Source organism: Zosterops lateralis, assembly GCF_965231275.1.
Source record: "Zosterops lateralis genome assembly, chromosome: 9".
Taxonomy (NCBI): domain Eukaryota; kingdom Metazoa; phylum Chordata; class Aves; order Passeriformes; family Zosteropidae; genus Zosterops; species Zosterops lateralis.
Genome location: NC_139769.1, coordinates 3,691,614 through 3,710,915, shown reverse-complemented (window position 1 = coordinate 3,710,915; position 19,302 = coordinate 3,691,614). Strand labels below are relative to the sequence as shown.

Here is a 19,302-nt window from a genome sequence, read left to right as displayed (position 1 = left end):
CGGGAGCAGCGCCCGAGGAGCGGCCGCGGCGGAGGCGGAGACGGAGATGGCGCCGGGGTAGGCGGAGCGCGGGGCGGCCGGGAGGGGCGGCGGGCTGAGGGACGGGGCCGGGCAGGGAGGGGACGGGGACGAGAACTGGGGACCGTCGCCGAGGGGACAGGGCTGAGGACTGGGGACTGGGGACTGTGGCTGAGGGGACAGGGCCGGGCAGCGAGGGGACAGGGCCGGGCCGGGGGGGACGGGGCCGAGCAGTGAGGGGACAGGGCCAGGGACTGGGGACCGTGGCCGAGGGCTGAGGGGACATGGCCGGGCTGAGGGGACAAGGCCGGACAGTGAGGGAACGGGGCCGGGGACTGAGGACCGTGGCCGAGGGCTGAGAGGACATGGCCGGGAGCTGAGGGGACATGGCTGGGCTGAGGGGACATGTTCGGGAGCTGAGGGGACATGGCCGGGCTGAGGGGACATGTTCGGGAGCTGAGGGGACATGGCCAGACTGAGGGGGCACGGCTGGGCTGAGGGGACATTGCCGCCGCTGAGGGGCCAGCCCGGGCAGTGAGGGGACAGGGCCGGGCAGCGAGAGGGCAGAGCCGGCTACTGGGGACCGTGGCCGAGGGCTGAGGGGTCATGGCCGGGAGCTAAGGGAACATGGCCGGGCTGAGGGAACACGGCCAGACTAAGGGGACATGACCGGGCTGAGAGCAGAGGGGAAAGGGGTGACAGTCAGGCCTGAGGCGGCGGTGGGAGGCTGGAGCACACGCTGGTGGCGAGGGGCATCCTCAGAGCTGTGTGCGGGTCTGCGCCTCTCGCTGCCAGAAGGACAAGGAGGGGCTGGAGGTGTCCGGAGCTGGGAACGGGCCTGGAGCACAACCGTGATCAGTGTCTGGGGAGGCTCAGCCTGGAGAAAAGGAGACTCAAGGCAGACCTGTTCTCTCTCCACAACTCCCTACCAGGAGTCGGGCTCATGTCCCGGGGATTAAGGGACAGACTAAGAGGAAACAGCCTGAGGTTGAGCCAGGGGAGGTTTAAATTGGATATTACAAAAAATTTCTTCCCAGAAGAGCTGACTAAACATTGTAACACCGTACCCAGCTTGGTGATGGAGTCCCCATCCCTGGAGGTGTTTAAGAAAAGGCTGGATGTGGTACTCAGTGATCTGTTTGACGAGCTGGTGATTGTTCATAGGTTGGACTCGATGATTTTGGAGATCTTTCCCATCCTAAATGGTTCTGTGACCCTCTGAGCCTCTGTGCCTGTGTTTTTCAAGTTCGTGGTCATGTCTGTTCCTTCACCACAGCATTGCAAGGGTCAAGTTAAAGTGTTGTTTTATCCATAACAAAAAAAAGAGTTTTAGTCTCATGCATTCTTAAATCTGTGTTTCATTTCTCAAAAGGTGTTTGGGTGTTTGTGGTAACTTGGATTGTAATCTGAAGGGAAGTGTAAGGGTTGATTATCATTAGGAAAATAATCCCCTGGAACTTTCTGTTGACTCAGAAAGTGTCTCTGTTTATATTTGTTTTGTCATCTGAATACAAAAATATTTTGAACCAAGAAACTGTTTTGCAACCTTTTTATTCTACATATTTTATCTTTGTGCTGGAATGAAAGTGAAATTAATAAATGGCAAATGTGATGGTTTTTGTTCTCTCTATTTAAAAATGCAAAATCTAGACAATGGTGTCACAAAAGATAGAAAGAAAAATAACTGTTAATAATTGTTGTAGTCTGAGGAATACCTTGAGGAAATACAGACATCTTCCTATTCATAATAGGTTTTTTTTAACTTGTGATTTTGCCAAACAATGCCTAACTAAGCTATCCATACAGGCTAATATTCACAGATACATGAAAAGATATTTTCTATCTTTGTCTTCATTTATACTAGAAGAGGTCAAACGCAATGTGTTTAAGGCTAGAGCATTTTAAATAGGTCCCAAGTATGTGATTCATGAGAGGAGCAGACTAATCAATACTTAAAAGTTTAACAGGGTCCTTAAGATTCCTTTTTTCCAAGATCACCTTTGCTAACTTAATTCTTCCATCTCAAGCATAATTCTCAATCATATTCCACATTAGGATTATCCAAATTACATTACAGAGAATTCTGCACTTAAATGTAAAGTTTTTTGTCTTTACATCTTCATTTTATGATTAACATTTTCTTTCTCAAGAGCGTTAAAATTCCAGCCTGGTTTTCTGTCTTATTAAATTCCGCTGCTTGCAGTGGAGTCTTTCTGGGGCTGTTCACGACGAGTAAATTTGCTTTTTCCCTGTTGACCGGTCGAGGAGGTGCAGGCGCGGGGCAGAGCCGTGTCCCTGCTGCTGTCCGAGGTGTTGATGGCAGCCCCGAGGCTCAGCAGGAGATTGATCAGCTCTCCGTGTCCACACTCCGCAGAGCTGTCTTCCTCCAAACGTTTCTGTCGTCGATATTTTTGTTTTTCCCCGAGGTCAGGAGAACTTTTGGGTTGTCTGTGTTTCCTCTCATGGTGGCACAGTGCAGCGGGATGGATCCATCCGTGTCCTTAGCTCCAGCTCTCCCCTGTTAACCAACAGCACTTCCATGGTGCTGAAGTTTCCTCTCAGAGCTGCAGCTGCAGGGGAGTCTTCTCCTCCTTGTCCTGTGCCTTGGGATCAGCTCTGGCCTTCAGGAGCAGCTCTGCCAGTGTGTTGTCTCCCTGCTCCAGGTGTGGAGGGCGCTTTGCCTGCGTGTCCTGAGCATTAACGGGAGCCTTGTGGGGCAGCAGCTCTTGGGCAGCATCAGCGTGGCCTCTCTGACTGGCGACTTGCAGGGCAGTAACAAAGTCTTTAGTGACAGCGTTAATCCTGGCCCCAGCAGTGACTAAGAGACCAACGAGTGCTCCATTATTCTGGAACGCAGCAATGTGGAGCGGGGTTGGGTTTCCTCAGCTTGGTTCCTGAGGTTTGTGTCCATCCCCTGGCTCAGGAGCAGACCTGCGGTGGAAGCAGCCCCAGCCTGCCCTGCCAAGTGCAGAGCTGTGTCTGCAGCAGGAGTCCTCATCCCCAAGTTTGCTCCTTTTTCCATTATTAGAACTTCTGCTGACTCTGCTTTGCCCATTTCACAGGTCAGCCCGAAGGAGTGTAATGTATTCTGTTGTGGGCATTGATACCTGTGCCTCTGTCAGTTAAAGCTGCTACAACACTGTGCAGATTCTTCTGTACAGCTCTAAAGAGAGCTGACTCCATCATGTCAGCAGACACATCTTTAGAATATTCCAGTAGTATTTTGGAGATGGATGGGTGGTTGCTCTTGAAGGCTCTTTCAGCTCTGTTGGAATCAACAGTGGCTCCAGCTTCTAGAAGTACTTTTGCAGTGTTTTCAGATCCCTGAGAAACAACAGCATAGCTGAGAGCAGTCTGTCCTCTCTCATCCTTTCCTCCAGTGGAGGCACCAGCCTCTAAAAGCATTTTGGCCAGGCTGCTCTCATCTCTTAGAGCTGCCATATGTAAAAATTTGTGCTGGTTCCTGCAGCTCCTTGCCTCTTCTTCCAGGAGCAAATTCAGTATGTGGCTGTGGTTATTCTTGCAGCTCAGTCAGTGAAGTGGAGTCTTGCCTTCCATATCCAGAGTGTGCATGGAAACACCACCTTGGAGAAACACCCCAGCACTCCATGGCCTTTCCCTGCAGCTGTTCTCCCTTTCCTGTCCTTCACACCTGCCCTTGCACCTTTGCTCAGCAAATATTCCATGATGGATCTTTGGCCACGAGCAGCTCCAACCTGCAGAAGTGTTTCACGGGAAGGGTTTTGCACATTGAGATCATTATCCTTCATTGTTTCTCTAGCTCAGGAAGGGAGCCTTCAGCAACTGCAGCAAAGATGTTGACAGCAGCAGGATCTTTTCTAGGCTTTGTTGCCCTTGAAAGTGGAGTTACTTTTCCTTTCTTCTTAAGAGCCCCTTTGTGCTTTTTTTTCCCTAGGTCTGTCTTTTTTCCCCTGGTGCTGTTCGCTGCTATTTTCAAACCAAACTTTATCTTTTTCAAGTAAATACCCAATCAACTGTCTCTTGGCATCCCCAATGCTTTCATTTACTTCACTGACGTATTTTCTTATCTTGCTCTAAAATTTTGGCTCCACTTGCTTTAAACATGGATAAAAAAAGACCCTGCAGGCTCATTCACCTTGAGAAATGAGTATGTCTAAAACCCGAGAGTTCTTTGCTGTTCGTGTCCTGTAGAAACTCAGGACCAGCTTTTTTTCTGGGGTAAAAATACAATTTTCTATCAGGCAGTGCAGGAGCTGGTCTGGGTCATTTATGCCTTGTACAAGTTCTTCTTTTTTAGTCCTTAGGACTTCAATTGCATATGGGTTTGTAAACAAGCTGCCTGAATGCACGATCATGTTGCTAATCAAAAAGTGAATTGAGGTATTGTTTGATGGTAAATAGGAAATAGCAGAGCAGGCTCACATAATTTCAGTCCTTTCATAGAACTATCAACCCACAACCGTTGTAGATCAGTGATAAATCTTTAAAGAAATAAAAACTCCCTTACCTTTGAGTTGCTGGTTGTTAGAAGTCCTTTGATCTTCTCTGTTCTTCCTTAGCAACAAGTGCAGCTTAATAACAAAACAAAAGTCTGTGATATGTAAAGATATTTCACTTGGAAGGCTTCTTCCAGAGTTTTAATGCATAATTACAGATTTTTAAAAATGCTTTTGTGAATCTGGTATTTGAATAGAAGATTGCTGTTAGTCGAGTTTCTCTGTTCCTCTGGCCAGGCTGGTTCCTAAATGACCAGCCAATTAAACATGACAAAAGAAAATTCACAGCATAGTTACTGTTGCCATGATCACACACCTTGATCTGAAATGAAAGAGTGCACTCTGCCAGCTATGCAGGTGAAAACCCTACACTGCAATGAAATAAAAGCATAAAGACCCAGATAAAAATAAACTGTATAAGCAGCTGGCTATAAAAAGTGATCCAGCCTTTCTAATATGAGCTACAACTCCAGTCAGGGGTATATTTAAGGCCATTTAGCTTGTCATTCCTGCCCTAACCCAGAGTCTGTCTGGAAGTTAATTCTCTTACATGAGGTGGATCAAGGCCTGTGATTCAGTGTGCAATATTTAAAGTATAATTAGAGCTTCAAATCTGTGCAGTCTTCCATATGGATGTAGGACCTTAGGATCTAGCTGTAATTAATTTAAACTTATTGGTGTTTAAAGTCCCTATGGAAGAGAAGGAAATAAAATAGTAATTATCCACACATTTTGAAACCAATTGAGAGAGAAATTGAGATTACAGAGTTTGGGAAAAGCTGGAGGTAAAATGAGCTGAAAAGCTGAAAGCTTGACCTTATTTAAACAAATGGGAAATTTTTCAATCATTTTCTTAGTTCAGTGCCCTTTCTGCTGGGTCCTGCTCCCTTTGAATGTATTTTCTTTAATAGTATGTACAAGGTGACTGATAAGATTTTTAATTTTTCGCTGTTGACTTTAATTTTATAAGTAAGATCGCAAAATTTATTCTAATTAAAAAAAAAAAAAAAAGTTTTATTGAAGAAATAGCTGGGAAAGGCAAGACTTTTAATATATATTTTGAAAGCCAGCCAGTTACCAAGTCAGCGAATTTGACAGCCAATTTAAGAGCCCAGTATTTCCTCTGAAATGCAAAGAAGGGCACTACACCAAGAATAGCAAAACCTTTGTCATTTAGTTAATGCTTGTTAACTCATAGCATGGAAAACCATGTTTAATGTGGACTGAGTGGTGTTCCCAAATCTGCCACTGACTCAGTCTGTAAAGTCCAAATTATTTAGTCTTCAGATTTAACTTAACCAAGTCCTGAAGATCTGACTGTGCCTCCAGTAAATCAATCCTTCCTCAGTTTGGGTAATGGGATCTTCATGTTGTCATTATTATTCTTCCCGTGCAAAACAGAGATAACAATCCTTGATCACCTTCACAGCAAAGCTGTGACTCTGGCAGTGGAAAATGTTATGTGGGTGCTGAGCAGAATTATTATAGATGGCATAAGAATTTTTTTAACTCATGAAAATAATAATAATAAAAAAGAAATGGTGATATTCTTTAAGATTCCATTAGCATGGCAGGAATTTCCCAGTGTTCTGGATACAGGAATTGCCCTGGTAAGCAGGTCCTGGCAGAGATGGAAGGGTGCAGTTCTCCTCCCTGGCCTTGAGGAGGAACATTTGAACAATATTTGCAGGCAGCATCTCTTTCCGAGCCACTTCACTTTATTTTGGAAAGTAGCAAGCAGCAAATGACGTGTTTTGAGATGCAAATCACAGTCCTCAAAATATAATTATACATTTTTTAAAAAGAAAGCCTTCTCAGTATATATAAATATACTAATATATATATATTTATATATACTAATATATATATATTTATATATATATATAAATGTGTATATATATATGTGACTTACGATGAAATTCTGTCTTGGAACAAGAATCATATTTAGCAAGAAAATTTGGAAGCTTGTTGTATAGATTTGTTTTAAGAAATTATGCTTTAAAAGCTCTTAATTTTTTAATTACTATTTTAATCACTTTTAGAATTAAGCCTTTTTTCCAGCAACCACTTCACAAAGAGATTCAGAATTGGCTATTTGAAGTGTGCTTTTTTGTTTTTATCTTTTTTACTTATTAATTCACTTTATTTGACATGTAAATGTTTTAGAGAAGGGAAAAACATTAAGGCTTAACATCTCTTTTAATTAAGTGCATGAGACCACAAATGTGTTGGTTCAGCAATAGACTCTGCATTAAAAATATTTTTTTATTATTATTTTAGTATTTAATACTACTAGAGATCTAAGAAAACAAAGTTGGAGAGGAAGAAGAGGCTTCTTTGGGCTTTTGTTATGTTTGGGCTTCCTTCTTTATCTTTAATATTTATTTGTTATCAGAGGGTCATAAGGTACTTCTCAGACCACTTTTATTTCTGCTTCTTTAGCTCCATGTGTCCAAGGACTGGATTATTACGTTATTTTAAAAGGCTATTTATTAAGTTATTTTTAAAAGAAAATGGTGAGCTTTACTAGATTTGTAGATTTGAAGGGCAGGTGATGCCCTTGATAGGAAAGACAGCAATTTTGGCCTCTGCTGAATAAGTGTCTGTGCAGGGAATTGTTTAAATCTGGCTGTAGCTGGGACACTTGAGTCAGTTATTTCTGACATGCAATCTCAGTTTTGCTCCTAACTTATGTCCTTGGGCAAATCCCTTAATCCCTGTTCCCTGTTTACACAAGCATTAAAAAAGGAAATTTTTTTTTTCTACCTCACAGACACGTCCTAAGTGTTTATTACAGTTGGTGCAGTGCTTTGAAGTTATGGAGTGCTTTGAAGTTTTTGTCCTTTGAAGTATTGTTTTCTGACTTCTCAGCAATGAACATTTATTTCTTCAATTAACACGTGCCCGTGTTCTCTAGCCGATTTTATGCTGCCATGTCATCATCAAATATACATTTAATTTTCTCTATTTTAATTTCTCGGAGATGAAAGCGACCCAAAGTCCACCCCGAGCGCGGTGGAAGGAGACTGTGAGGGGACGTGGCACCTGCAGAGGTCACCATTCCTCCACCGAGGCTCTGCCGAGCTGCCTGGTGGGAACGAGCAGTGAGAGATAACACAGCCAACATCGTTATCTGAGCATCGTGAGGGGTGCAGAAATATCTCTGGGTAATCAAAACATTTTCCGTAATAAACACGGCTCATGAATAGAGCTCTGTTTTGGACAGCCAGAAGGCAAAGTGTGGCTGAGCTGGTTGAGGTGGCAGAGCTGGATTGAGGAAGATGGTGATGGTTACAGGGAGATTCACTTGTTAGAACCTGGGAGAGCTGAGCAGTCAGGACGCCTGCAAGAGGCCAAGTGCAGTGCTTGGCTTTGCCTAAAGATTGAACTGCAGGAAATGAGGGAAATCCAAAGGGGAGCTTTGGTGCTGAGTGATGAGTTTGTGTTGGTCATGTTTCTGTGGAGAGCAGGCTCAGGGCCTTCCTGGCTGGTGTTTAGGTGAGAAGTGTTCCCTGGGAAAGTGTCACAGGCACAAGAGGGATCAGGGGCCTGAGCGGGGCCCTCTGAGGGCAGGGGAGGCTGATTTGGGCAGTCTGACAGTGCTCTGTGCCTGACTCAGGGTCCCATTCCATCCCTCCCATTCCATCCCATCCCACCCATCCCATCCTACCCTATCCCATCCATCCCATCCCTCCCATTCCATCCCACCCCATCCCATCCCTCCCATTCCATCCCACCCCATCCCATCCCTCCCATCCCATCCCATCCCATCCCGCATCCCATCCATCCCATCCATCCCATCCCCCTGCACACCTCTGCTGCAGAGCCTGTGGCAGGCACAGCGCTTGGAAGAGAGACCTGCAGAAGCCACAGTTTCCCACATTTGTCCCCTGCTCATGGATACTTTCAAAATCCCAATAATGCAGCAGCTGGTGTAACAACCCAGGTATTTTATTCTATTTCCAAAACAAGCCACACTCTTATCTCAGCACTGTGGGGCCGTTTCCTCAGGCATAAACAAATGAAGGTCACACTAAGCCCTGCACCCATGCAGTGCAAACTGTTCTTTTTCCCGAAGATTAACGAGTGCTTCCATGGATTTCCCAAGCCTGGGTAACTGTGAGTGGACAATGCACATCTGCAAAGTGCCACTGGTGGTTGTAAATGCTGCTGGCTGCACCCAGCTCTAGGAACATAACTCAGCCAAAGTGAGGATTAGGATTGTTTTCCAGTTTATTAGGCATTTATAAGTGAATTTAAGAAGGGTGACCAAACTACTTAGTTTTTTGTAACCATTTTGTAACACCATTGGTTTTTTGTAACTAATGTAACACCATTTTTTTGGTGCCATTCAGGTTTTGAATACTTAGATTTAAAGTATTTTTCCAAAGTTCTTCATGGCATTACTTGCCAGGTTGTTTTCTAAGAAGCTGCATGGTAGAGGTTGAAGGAAAAAAATTTGCTAGTTTAGCTTCACAGAGGTATAGAAAAGAGATGTTCTTGTTTCAGAACTTAATAAATAAATGTTGGTTTGAAAGAAACAAAAAATGTTCTCATATGATGAATGATATATTCAGCTACTGCAACTTTCATAATGTAAAGTTTAAAAAATTACAATTTTTGTGTCTAACTGATGAGTATTAATGATTATTTGTTTCTACACATATTTATTCTGCAGACATATTTACTGTCACAAGCTTAATTTAAATTTAAGAATTAATGGCATGTCAATCTATTGACTAAGCCTGGACACTAATTAGTTGAAAGCTGTATCAGTGTCATCATTTTATCTTATAAATAATTATAGAGCTTTAGATATGTCCTGTCAGACTAAGGCTAACAGAAAACAGCTATGGCAAAACACAAGCCCTCCTATCATTAGGATAAAATGTAAATGATGTAAAAATATTGAGTTACTAAATGCTGAGGCAGCTTCAAGGATCAGCAAAACCAAATGGAGAGAGGGACAGGGTTTTTCTCCAAAATGGGCAGGTTTTTTTTTTTTTTTTTTTTTTTTATTGTCAACCAAACAAGCCCTTGTGGTTCTGAGTCAGGAAAATGCACTTTGTCAGTGAAATCTTACAGAAGAAAATACTTTGTAGAAGTTCTGTAACTGGTGAAGATAGTGAGGACTTTCCTCACAGCCCCAGCATTGCTCCCAGAAGGGTCTGGTGCTGTCACTGCATCTCCCACAGGAGCCTTTTGGCCAAATTTGCTTTGTAGAGGTAGAGAACTTAGTGAAAACTGTTCTGAATTTACACCAGTACCGAGCAGCATTTTGTTCTTAGTGATCATAAAAAATTATCTCTGGTACATCTTCACTGTTCTATCTAAATCTTTCTATCTATAGCACTCTCCTAGTCTTTAGGCAATTGAAATTACTCAAGGGGCTAGCTTGTAACCACATTTTTTTAAAAAAATTGGTATTCTTTTCCTTCCTTCTTCTGGGAAAAAATATATGGTAACAATTGCTTGTTCATTTATTTATTCAATTTGCCGCCTTCATTATCATTTAGTTGTACTCCAACCTGATCAGCTGGTTAAAATCATCTTGGATTTTGAGCTGCATTCAGTTTAATTTTTGTTATACATCAAAATGAAGTTTAACTTTCCTGCTGTAGCAGAAAATCACAGGCATCTAATTGTTTCTTTCTTATTAGTGTTTTAGTCTGTCCTCAGTTCTCTTGTTTGGTATGTTTTGCTCAGTATTTCTCATTCAGAGGGATATAGAGTTGATTCTTTCATGTTATTTCCCCATCCCAGTTCTGGCAGCTTCCCCTGTCCTCTGAATCCTCTGCCTTTAACTGACTGTTTTGGTTCCCCCAGAAATTGTCTTGTCTGTCAGGGTCTGGATTCCTGCACCTCACCTCAGCTCCAGCTCAGCACAGGTTGTGGTCACACACCAAATCCAGAAGAGTTTGACTCCCAGAAACATCAGCAGAACATTTGCAGCTCCTGTCTTTTTCTGAACTCTGAATAAAGCTCTACCACTGAGCACTGATTAACTGGTGCTCTGGCTCAGGACCTCAGCTGTCCTCCCGTCTGCTTGACTCCATGAGAAACAGCCTTGTTGATTTGGAGAGCTCCCTAAATCACCAAGTCCTGACAACTCCTCCAGATTCATGGTGTTTGCTTTCCTTGGCATGTCCCAAAACACCCTTCTGTGTTGGGGCTGCACCTGTGATATTCCAGCAGCTCCCTTTGTTCCCAAGCCATTATGTCTTCCTACTCAAATTTCCATTCAAAGGGTGATTCATGCGGCAGGGGAAAGGCATGACCTGGCTGCCCCCTCAGTTTCCATCGCTGTGCACATCATGTGCAGTCCCATCTGAACTGGAGCTTTCAGTTCAGACTTCTCTATTCCCGTGCCTGGAACTGAGTCTTTTATTCCTTACTCCTCTAGTCTGCACTGGAAGCAGAGAATTATTTGCTGCATAAAGAGGCTTTTGGGAATAAAACTCTAGTTTTGGTCACAGGAGTGATGCAAACACAGCAGCATGGATTTTCTTTTCCCTGGGAATGCTTTTTCTCACAACACACAGGGTTGGTACCTGTGCCACAGTTGGTCTGTGGACAAAGCACAGGTTTGACTCATTATTTCAGCATCTTTTTTATTTAATAAATAATAGCTTCCATAACTTGAATGTTTGGTTCTGATGTCCAGCTGGAGAGAACTGCACACCTCCCTCCACCAGCAGTCTTTACAAGAGCTGCATCTCTTCAGGCATCCTTCCTAAAGCTTTTGATGTCTTCTGTTGTCCCTGCATTACTTTGCTTTTCATCCTTTGAATATTGCTGTCCTGTGCCTTTTTGAGTCTCTTCCACACTATCCCTCAAACCTCAACATACTCATTTATAAATTCAGTTTCCTTTACGGTGCAGTTGAAGCATTCCCTGTTTGAGAAAGTTTTAAAAGTTTTTTTTTTTTTGGTTTGTGCTTTTTTAATTTTCATTTGTTGAACAAAACATTTCATTGGTTTTGTTTGTTTGTTTGTTCTTTTCCCTCTCCTTGCCTAAAAGCAGTTCTGGGTTTACAAAACTCTGAGGTTTACCTTGATTTCTGTGAGACTTGTGGGACTCCTGTCAGGTGATGTGGTAGATGCTGAACAGGCATCTAAACCCACTGTAATTTATCTGGAAATGTATTTATATATCATATGGTTCCCAGTGAAGCAAAATCCTTGGCTCAGTAATAGAACAGTAATATGCCCACTAGGGATTTTAGAAGACCCAGATTAAGGAAAGAATAGTGATTTTTAATAGCTGGAATCAACCTTCTTTTTCCCTCGTGTCACAAGGCACAGGGAAATCTCAGTTTCAATTAGAAGTTAATATTGCATCATGAAAATGGGATAAACGTGACATTAAGAAGTGAATAGAAGGGATATTGTAATGACAGCTCAAGTGCTTTTAGTGACTTCATGTTTAATTCAATCAAATCTCTCTATTTAAACATTGTCTGAAGCAGCCAGAGCTTGCAATAGAATTCAGAGCAAACCTACTGGAGACTGTTCATGGCCATGGCAGGTTTGTTAGAAATATTGGCAAATTGGACTTAATTGTAACAGATTACACCTCAAGTTTGCATTTCTAGTTTGGTTTGGTTTCTGTATTACTTTGTTTTTGAATCTTTTAAATCAAAAACCTCTTCTGTACTCCCTAGGCTTGGTTTTGTTAGTTTATTTTACAACAGGTTGCTTCAATGTGATCTAGATGTGACTTCCAATTTTGCTTGAGTTGGGGTGGTTTGTTCCCCCTTCCCCTCTTTTACTCACTGGTATCATTTCCATCCAGCAAAGCTCTTGGAAAATAAGGAAGGAAAAGGCCTTCCTTGTACAAGCTTCCTGTGAATCCCATCCAAATACAAGACTTGTGTAAAAGCTTGGCAGGCAATCCCAGCACATGCCACTTAGTGACTTCCTTATTTTCTGCTATCATTCCACGTAGAGAAAATGAATCTGAAAATCAGAGTCATTTCCATTCATTTTCAAATCCCAAATTGTAAATGGTAAATTTCCTATCTGTGTGTGTAACGCCCACATTTTAAATCAAAAGTCTTGAATGCTGACAGCATTAGTCATAGGAAATCCTGTATGAACATCCAGCACTTGAGTTGGACCTTCCCCTGGATCACACCATAGAAGGAGTTTGCAGGAAAACATTCTGTTATTCTCAAATCCTGTGTTGATTTTAACCCTTTACCTGCCATTGCCTCTGGTATGACAGTGCTTTTTTTTTTTAATCTAGAGGCCATTTGCCATTTTCTTGTGATCAAAATGGTACTGGAAAACATTATATTTCAGTGCTAAAACTGTCTGTATTTTAATAGTACCCCAGTGGCATCCTGTAGTATAGATGTGCACTTTGACACCCTCCCTTATGAGCACAAATAGTCTTCAGTGTATGCTGTAATTTGAGTTAAAAATGCCTCTTTGGAATATTATATTGTTATATTAATAATCCTGTATTAATTATCAGCATGAAACAAAGTGCACAGGTCAGTAAAAATGGGAAGCTAAAAAAGCCAACATAACTTTGTACATTAACCCATAACATGGTCAGTGCAATAACAGTAACAAACCCAACCGTGTTGCACAGGATCATTTTCACATTAAATGGCTGAACCAACTGTGACAATTTCTTTGCCTTTATTTAAAAGGAGCCATCTCTCAATGGGCATAATATATCTTTAAAAATAATTTTTAAAAATCCTGCTTGTCATTTTCATCTAGTGGGAAAATCCCACACATGTTGAGTTATTGTGGAACAGCTGGCTTAAATTAAAGCTTCGGACTTAAGGAAGGAATCTTAGAGCAAAAAGTATCAAATAATAACTAATTTCCAGATTAGGATGAGGCTTGTAATGTCAAGCATATATTAGGCAAATGGATTTGAAGAATCTTCAGGTTCTTTTAATGTGGTAAATATTAATACTCCAGTTTTAGATTTAGAATCAGCAATGTTTAAACATAGTTTAATCTAGTCTGATAAATACATCAAAATACATTTTAATATATTGTTGGTCATATGGGACAGGCTTTGGACTAGGAAATACTGATGGATGTGCACAAAAGAAATAGAAAGCCATTTAAAATTCTCAGTAATTCAGAGCTCTGCTTTTATTCTGACTCGTCTCATGAACTTGAAGATCCTTTCTATAGATTTCTGGAGCATCATCATTTAATGATCATTTTTATTTGTAAGGCAAAAGTGGTAATTTTTATTACATGGAGAGTCTGTTTGTTTTGAACCTGCACTTATAAAACTTTGCTTTTTGAACTCACAGACTCATGGAGTCATTTAAATCAGAGAGTACATCTCTGTGAAGTCAGTATAGTTTTGAAGATCCAAACAGAGGGAGGATTTAGACCAAGACACAGTTGTTTGGTTTGGGGCTTTTCAGCTTTGTTTTTTAAGCCAAGACCTGGCCTGCCTGGAGAAAGGAGAATTAAACTCGGTATTTCTACACTGCAGATGTCAATCAGCAGTTATGGAAAACTGTATGTGCAGCTATAAAGGAGCTCCTGATGTACAGCTGGAAATAGAACTCAGATTCATGACCGATGGTGCTCTCGGCTGGTGCGGTATCAGCTGAACCCCAGGAACACGGAGGAATCTGGGTTTACGATTGTGTGTTAATGGCGAGGTCCTGCTTGTTCCTGTTTCTGTGCAGTTGTAAAGACAAGGAGTTTTACTTCCTAATTGTCTTAGATCACAACTGCCAGGAGGGTGAGACTCTCGTGGAGAGGCAGGAGATGGTTGGCAGTGTTTTCCTGGATTGATGGGGCTGTGTTCCTGTGCTGGGATGGGCAATGTGTTAGAAAGGAGATAGTGGGAGCTTTTCTTTCTTAGATTGGGCTGTGCAAGTGTCAAAACACGTCGAACTAAAATAAATTCCAGGAGGGAACACCATTAGAAAGGCTTCAGAAAATCAGGTGGCACGGAGCTGATGTTCCTCATTCTCAACAGGTTTGAGAATTGGGCTGTTTGTAACAGAAAAAAAAAAAAGAGTAAGTTCCAAAGATCTTCCCTTTCCTGAGCTCATGACTTTGTTGCTTTTGTCCCTCTGTTGTCGTTGTTACCTTTAGAGTTTGATTGGAACCGTGACTGGCTTTGCCAGTAGCAACTCGGAGTTGTAGATCCAAAATGTGAGAGCTTTTCACTGTTGGCCACATTCAAGCCACAGCAACAGGCCTTAACATTCAGTTAAAATCCAAACCTTTCTCCTGCTGCCAGCCTGGCATTTCCTGTGCCGTGAAAAACACAGGAGCAGTTTCTGCACGTGAGGATGATAATGCAGCGAACGGAGGGGGCCAAGGAAATAGCTGGAAATTAATTGTGGGTGTGGTAGTGTACTTTGTAAGTAAATTCAAAACAGGCATGGAAGCCAATATCAGGAACATGTGCAAGAAATTCCATTTATAAGACTTGGAATAATAACCTCACTGCCCTCTTAAATAATTTTAAACATATATGCATAAAGTTAGTCATCTAACAAAAACAGTTTCATAAGCAGGTACAGTAATGTCTCACAGTTCTCATTCAAGTTAATGGCTGCATGAAAAATGTTCCCTGGGAAAGTCAAACGATGTTTTATAGGTTTGTCCATATGGGAAGTTGAGCTTGTTTAACCAAAAGTGTGAATTCAAATTAAGTTAGTAAAACTGGTGCAAAATCTGTCTGGGCATTTTGGTACTGTAAGTTCCATTGAGGAGAATTAATTTAGGGGCTCTGGCTCGATCTGTGGCAGTCTGGATATTGCTGTGAACATTTCCTTCAGGAGATGCCACATCCTCACTGCCTGTTGCTCCCTGTCATTTCAGGTGTCTGTAGAGCTCTGTGGGTAACAGAATAAGGGGAGCAAATATTCCCAAAAGCACGACCAGCACAAAGCAGGGAGTGGAAAAGGAGCAGGGAGAAGTGGCTGCTCAGGTTGGCACCGAGGTAGAAAAGATGTTTATACACATCGAAGCCGAGCTCCCAAGGGCAGGAGGGGCCTCTGTCGGTGTTTGCCTGGCAGCAGCTGCCCCTGCAGCAGCGGTGGCTCCTGCAGGCCACAGACGGGCACAGAAACCTGAGCTGCTTCCTTGGTACCTTCATCAAACACCAGCCAAAGGTACCTGAGGTCAGGCAGCAAGGCCAGGGGTTGCACAAAAAGACAGATGTGCACACTTGGGCCAGTTTGACACTCTCTTTGAAAAAGATGGAGCTGTGTAACTTTCTTACAAAATAAAAGTTTAGTCTGAGATGAGAAAAAACCCAACTCCTGGTACAAAGTGTTTTGCCCTTGCCCTTCCTTCCTTCCTTCCTTCCTTCCTTCCTTCCTTCCTTCCTTCCTTCCTTCCTTCCTTCCTTCCTTCCTTCCTTCCTTCCTTCCTTCCTTCCTTCCTTCCTTCCTTCCTTCCTTCCTTCCTTCCTTCCTTCCTTCCTTCCTTCCTTCCTTCCTTCCTTCCTTCCTTCCTTCCTTCCTTCCTTCCTTCCCTCCCTCCCTCCCTCCCTCCCTCCCTCCCTCCCCTGATTTCCAGCACTGGGATATTCAGCATCTTCATGGCTTGTGCTACTTTGTTGGTAACTGTCAGTATTTTGAGGAACGGCCAAAATTGGTCAGTAACTTTATTGTTACTTCTCCAAAAATACGTGGAGCCTAAACTGTCAGTAGTTTGAAGTGCAGTGAGGGGCACTTCCCTAAATATACTGAGCTGAGGTGGGTTTTGGAGTGCAGAAGAGGGAAATAAAATCCAGAAGTCTTTAACCACGCTGATGTATTAAAAGCACAGATACATCTGCCTAGAGAAAAGCTGCCTGCTTTTCCATGGGTCACACTCCTGAAAACTGGAAATTGTGCTGGACCAAAAAGTTACTGGTTAGAAATCTCTCCTTCAAAGAGGAGCAACTTGAGCAAAGAACACTAAATTCTGCTTACAATTCATCATTTAAAGAAGGAAATTTGATGTTAATTATCCAGGAGTTGGTTTGGTCAGTAACCTTTTTGGAGAATAACTGTGTATCCTGTACTGTCAGTTCTGGAGTCAGCTGCACTTATTGTATATTTTTACATAGTTTTTATGTAATTTTGCATATTAAAGCACTTGCTTAACTAATTAAAATATATATACTTATAAATACTTTATCTTGTTCAGTCAGGAAGCAGGGAGAACAGACAATCTGTTTGATTGAGCCAAACAAGAAAATTTGGGATGGATTTTGCCTGGAGAATTCAGGTTCTTTTTTTCCCCTTCAGGTATTTGGGTCAGACACTTGGTGATTATTAACATGATAAAGATCATATCTTGACTGGGGCCCCGAGACACCACTGGAGGGTTCATTGTAAGTCTTGTTTTTAATTACTTCTTGCAAGGAGTTTTGCACAGTTAATATTTGGAAATAATATTTGGATAGGAAAAAAAAAAAAAAAAAGGTGTATATTATGTATGGGCTGCAGCAGAGTAAAGCTTTGCATATGGAAATGTGTTCATCACTAACACGTGGTGGATGTTTGCAGAAATGTTCTGTGGAGTGAATGTCTCCTGATTCTAATCAGGTAATTGTTGCTCCCTGGTTTCATCCTATCTGACTGGAGGCTCCTAAGTTAAAAAAAACCTCATTGCTGAGGCACAGGCACTTCAACCAGCAATTTAATTTATCCAGATCACTCTCTGAAGGGGCCTGTGTTTTTCTGTCAACTACGAGGAGAACCTGTGGTGCCTCCTACCCCAGCTTTGTCAGAAGTTAAACTGAATAAATCCTGAGCTATATCCCTAAAGTGTTCTGGATTTTTGTGTCTGATTTCTCAAGGTTCAAATCAAACAACCTCCAGAGCTTGCAAGGTGTGTGCAGCAGCTCACAATTTTTGCTGCTGTTGAAAGTTCTAAAACTGCTTTTGGACACAAATGAAAACAAACTTTTCACAGTTGCCAAGGTGGTTTGATTTGCCATCACACAAACTTGGAGTTTCACATCATTTGAAATAGGTAGGCCCCAATTTTGGTAGTGCTTGGCTGTGCTTTTAAACTTACCAATGATCCATTCAGTGGAGATTCAAAACTTGTGCAGTTTTCTCTTTTCAGTGCAGTGCTGTGTGTGAGAGAGGCTTTGTGAGTTTGGATAGCAATGTTGTTGGATGGTCCCTGTGTGGTGTGTGTGTTTTCTGTGACAGAAAGGAGTGATAACAGCAGCCATCCAAAACCCAGCCAAGTCACCACTGGGGAGGAGAATTCAGAAAAACAGCCATGGACACTCAGTTTGAACTCTCAGTGTCCTCTGTGCTTATTCTATGACTAAAATCAAGCAGGATCTTCCTCCTCATTGCAGGGATTATTTTAAGAACTCAGGAAAGGTGTTAGAATTATTCTGTTTTTAGCACACTTGTATGATAACAGGTTTCATCTGAAGTACTTTTTTTCTTTTGGCTACTACACCACCTAAGCAGAGGCTCCTGTTCCAGGCATCTGTGCAGCTGGTTCCAGGACTATTTGCTTTTGAGCTCCATCTGCTGGAATTCTGTCCTGCTTCCCACATCTTTGGTGTCATTATGCTGCCAGGTCTCACAGGAATTGGTTTTTTATTAAAAAGAGAATAAGGAATGAAATTCACAGTTCAGAGGAATTTTCAGCAAGTTGCTTGTCCTTTTGTTTAAGGGTTCAACTTAGAGATTGCTTGGAGAATATAAGACTCAAAACCAGAAAATAATTGTGAGACTGAGGAAAACAAATACTAAGTTTTCCTCTGCTTTTGTTCACAGTTTCCAGGTATTTTATAGAGATTTGGATTAATCAGGTCAGTCATGACCTATCAAGTTCTGTATGAGATTTCAAAACAGATTACTTGCTCATATTTCTGAATTAGGTTTTTGTTTGGTTTTCCCCTGATGACTGTTGTTACTCTATAACTAAGAAAATTAGCAGTGTTTTGAATATTTAATTAACTTTTTAAAAAGCCATTCTTCCCCATTGTATCTGTGCTTCCAGTGTTTCGGATATTTAAGGACAGAAGGGACCATGATGAAAATCTAATTTGATTTTTGTAGTTCCATTGTTTCTTAACAAAAAAGTTCTGCATAGAATAATGTGCAGAATTGGAAAAGAGGGCCCTGCTGTGCAAAACCACTCTAAAAGTGTTTCAGTAGTCAGAGGCTTTCACGGTGAATTATATGATGACTTTCTACAAGTTTCCTTTGTAAGGGGCACATTCTGTGTTCAGAGGATACATTATCCTGTTCATGTCAACAGTAACTGGTCTGTGGAGAATTAGGATGGCCACCAGCCCTTGGGTGCAGGCTCTGGTGTTGGCAGCCTGTGTAATTCCAAGGAACATGCATTTTTCTGGAAGAATTACCTTCCTCAAAAGCAAACCAACTGCATTTTGAAGTTTCATTTTCTTTACTTGTAAGGTTAATGCCACCTTCCTTCCCCTGTCCCTCAGCTGGTGCCAGATGTTCTTAAAGGTATCTTGTTTCATAATGGGTTTGTGTATTTGGTAATTTCAAATATTTCCTTGCTGTCCATCTGCCTGTTAGCAATATTTTGTGTTCACTCATGATGTTTGCAACTTTTATTTTCTACACAAAGCCAACTTTGCCTGAACTGGTTTTAGTTCTTGATGTGGGTAACTCCATGTTGTTAAACAGGAGCCTTGGGAATAAGGGGAGGGAAGAAGAGGTGGAGAACAGAGAAAGTGCCGGGCTTGATTTTAAAGATAAGTGGATTTTTTTTCAGTTCTGCCTCGTGCATCTCCTGGACATGGCACAGCCCACGCCACAGTGCTCTCCAGTGGTGCCTGAGCTTGTTCCAGCCTGAGCTGCTTTTCA

General features: G+C 42.1%; 1 long non-coding RNA gene and 1 pseudogene across 5 annotated transcripts in view; one reads left to right on the top strand and one right to left on the bottom strand.

The window, feature by feature from the left end:
* Nucleotides 1–13: 13 nt before the first annotated feature.
* Nucleotides 14–19,302, top strand: part of LOC310912885 — a 139,193-nt gene continuing 119,904 nt past the window's right edge. For 3 of the 4 annotated variants that reach the window (XR_014590736.1, XR_014590737.1, XR_014590740.1), the window contains exon 1: nt 26–57. This is a non-coding gene — a long non-coding RNA (uncharacterized lncRNA). Of the gene's footprint in view, nt 58–19,302 lie in introns of all 4 variants that reach the window. The other variant, XR_014590735.1, reaches the window with a different exon arrangement.
* On the bottom strand, nt 2,138–4,375 carry LOC310912985 (CARD- and ANK-domain containing inflammasome adapter protein-like; annotated as a pseudogene). Its single transcript has one exon. The product of its transcript is annotated as a CARD- and ANK-domain containing inflammasome adapter protein-like (transcript).